This window comes from Gymnoscopelus microlampas (genome assembly GCF_963454915.1).
Source record: "Gymnoscopelus microlampas genome assembly, chromosome: 3".
Classification (NCBI taxonomy): Eukaryota; Metazoa; Chordata; class Actinopteri; order Myctophiformes; family Myctophidae; genus Gymnoscopelus; species Gymnoscopelus microlampas.
In genome coordinates, this window is record NC_139940.1 from 52,784,429 (window position 1) to 52,788,074 (window position 3,646).

General features: G+C 43.0%; 1 long non-coding RNA gene across 1 annotated transcript; it reads left to right on the plus strand.

Annotated features, from left to right (window-relative positions):
• The first annotated feature begins 2,297 nt into the window (after positions 1-2,297).
• Positions 2,298-3,016, plus strand: LOC311039609. The gene is made up of 3 exons (XR_014600179.1): positions 2,298-2,434; positions 2,633-2,712; positions 2,862-3,016. It is a non-coding gene; the product is annotated as an uncharacterized lncRNA (long non-coding RNA).
• Positions 3,017-3,646: the final 630 nt, after the last annotated feature.

Sequence of the window (3,646 nt, forward strand, 5' to 3'; positions counted from 1 at the left end):
GTTGGAATATTATTTTATAGGGGAAATATTAATGTTTCACCGGTTACTCTCTTGTCTCTCTACAGAGTCTGATGATGTCAGATTGGTGGGAGGAACCAGTCACTGTACTGGTAGACTGGAGATGAAACACCAGGGAGAGTGGAGACCAGTGGGTGTTAAATCTGAGTGGAACCAGAACTCATCTGCTTTAGTGTGTAGAATGCTGGACTGTGGCTCTGCTGTTTCAATGAAAAGGAGTTTGGGTTTTACACGTCAAATTGTATGGGTGATTAAATCTCCCTGTGTTGGTTCTGAGTCTTCACTGATGGAGTGTGGAACAAATGGGTCTGTTATTACTTCCACTCAGAGACTGGAGGTGATCTGTTCAGGTAACAAACAATGACTTCAACAATGACAATTATCTTTACAGTCATTTATTAACCATCTATTTATCTATCCATTATCTATCTTTCTATCTTTCTGTCTGTCTGTCTGTCTGTCTGTCTGTCTGTCTGTCTGTCTGTCTGTCTGTCTGTCTGTCTGTCTGTCTGTCCATCTGTCTGCATGCTACTACATACACAATCTGTACATATTGTTGATTACTTGACCTGTGTTATTTTCTTTCTTTTTTTTCTTATCTCTCCTGCTCTACTCTACATCTATCCTCTGTTTTCTCATGAAAACTACAAATGATGGAGAACACTAGAAAACAATAATTTCACCCACTTCTGTACGTCTGTAAACATGTGTCTGTCTGTCTGTATGTCTGTCTGTCTGTCTGTCTGTCTGTCTGTCCGTCCGTCTAGGACTTTATTGTTATTTCATGGTCTGATGATGATAATTCATCATCTGGTTTCTCTCTCTCTCTCTCTCTCTCTCTCTCTCTCTCTCTCTCTCTCTCTCTCTCTCTCTCTTCAGAGTCAGTGAGGTTGGTGAATGGGACTAGTGTGTGTTCAGGCAGAGTGGAGGTGAAGTCTAATCAGTCGTGGGTCTCAGTGTGTGAAGGTGACTTTGACCAGCAGGATGCAGAGGTGGTCTGTAGGGAGCTCGACTGTGGGGCTTCTTCAGTCCTCCAGGGGGCGCTCTATGGAGAAGTGAATGCTCCAATGTGGACCAAAGAGTTCCAGTGTGATGGCAACGAGTCTGTTCTCCTGGACTGTGGAACCTCAGACTCAACTAGAAACACCTGCTCACCTGACAAGACTGTTGGACTCACCTGCTCAGGTAAAAAACTACATTGTTGGATTATTATTTTATAGTGAAAATATTAATGTTCCACTGGCTCTCTTTTCTCTCTACAGAGTCTGATGATGTCAGATTGGTGGGAGGAGCCAGTCACTGTACTGGTAGACTGGAGATGAAACACGAGGGAGAGTGGAGACCAGTGGATGTTGGATCTGAGTGGAACCAGAACTCATCAGCTGTAGTGTGTAGACAGCTGGACTGTGGCTCTGCTGTTTCAATGAAAATAAGTTTGGGGTTTACACATCAAATTGTATGGATGATTACATCTCCCTGTGTTGGTTCTGAGTCTTCACTGATAGAGTGTGGAACACATGGGTCTTCTACTTCCCCTGATAGACTGGAGGTGATCTGTTCAGGTAACAAACAATGACTTCAACAATGACAATTAGCCTGCTCATCGTTGATATTAATTAAACTGGGGGGGGGGACATGATGTTACGTTAGTTCTCTCTCTCCCGGATAAAAAAAAAACGTTCCATTTTCAGGACATCTCCAACATTTCCAACGGTAGTAGTTACAACAAAATGGCATAGCAACTTTGTTGCCGTCTTGCATGGATGGATTCTTATCTTCATTAGTAGAACATAGCAGGTGTGAATGACTGAGTCCTTACAATGTGTTAAGTAGGCTCCTGATGTTTCAACAGAGTATCGAAGTGAACATCTTGCTCCCCCCAGCCCCTTCTCCCACGTTTCTGCAGTTTAAACGCAGACAATACCACTGTTTCCAAACTATATAATAAAACATATATATATGATACATGTGGTCTGTCTGTTTACATATCTGTGCTTCAGCCAATCACCTCTGTCTTATTCCAGATCTGCTGCTTCAGCCAATCACCTCTGTCTTGTTACAGATCTGCTGTTTAAGCCAACCATCACCCTACATGGGGTTTCTGAAGGACAGCAGCAGGGGCAGGAGGTTTTGGAGGGTTCTGACTTCTCGATCAGCTGCTCCATCCAGCCACAGTACCAAGGAGGCTCCTTCCACCTCACCTTCACTCGATCCAACACAACACACACTCACACCCAGGGAGTTATCAATCATTCTGCCAACTTCCTGTTTGCCAACTTCCAGTTTCCTGCAGCAAACCACACCCACCAAGGAAATTACTGCTGTGTTTATCACGTCAATGTTGTTATAAATCACACCGATGTTTCTTCTCATAACTTCTCCTCTGAGAGCAAGCTCCTCTCTCTCACAGTCACAGGTAACCTGAATGAAATTGACTTTTCTAGTCACACCATGAATCTCAAAGAAACACACTCAGAAATTACATGAATTTAGAAGGATAATTTCACCAACTGTATGATGTCAAATTACAAAATATATATTTTTGTTATTACAGCTGTTCCTTACATTATGTGTGGTGGGTGGTGATGTTCTAACGCTCATATTTCTCTCACAGCTTCTCATCTGACATCTAACATCTTCAGAGTTACAGCCATGATGCTGTTGCTGCTGGTGATAATCAGTGTCCTCTGGAAGGTATTTTTTAAATCTTTATTCTACTACAAGACTGCAACGTAAATGAAGTAGTTACACTGTTTGTATTCACTGTATGAGAACCTGATCTGATCCAGTAAGATCCAGTAAGATCCAGTAAGATAAAGTTGGATGCTGCTGTGTTTCTCCAGGCCACCAGAAGGCAGAGGGCAGGAGCGGAGAACGTCGAGTTGGTTTATTATAATGTCAGACGGGAGAACGTTGAGATAGTTTACTATAACGTGGCTGGTTCTGCTGCTGAAGCTGAAGAAGAAGAAGAATACCACCAGTATGAAGAGATAGATCTCCAAGGTGTTTCTGAAGCTGGACCCAGTGAAGAGACATAATACCACCAGTATGAAGAGGTGGATGTCTAAGCAGGTTCTGAAGCTGGACCAGTGAAGATGCAGGAGTCCAGGACACACAGAAGAAGGATTTGCCTGGAGCTCACATCACATTCATCACATCACCTCAGTCTTACCAAAATTACCCAGGTGACCTCACTCATGTAAACTGACTGATTCAGCCACATTGGGGACACAACTCCAGTTAGGTTCAACAAATAGATATAGTTGAACTACTCCCTACTGAGCTTATCCAAGACCTGGAAGAGAGTTTAGCCAAGACACACTTTTAAACCTGCCCTACCCGCCTCTGAATGAATTCAGGTTTAGGTATAGTTTTTGTGAGGTTAAAGTTAGGTCTAAGGTTAGGTTTAGGCATAGTTTTTGTGAGGTTAAGGTTAGGTGTTGGCAATTGGCATAGTTTTTGTGAGGTTATGGTTATGTCTAAAGTTAGGTTTAGGCATAGTTTTTATGAGGTTAAAGGAGTAGTTCACCCCCCCCCCCCCCCCCCCCCCCCCAACAAAAAAATCTATCAAGTACACACCCCATGAAGCCTTGAATGTGTGGATTTGTTTTTGTCGCATTCCTAAGCC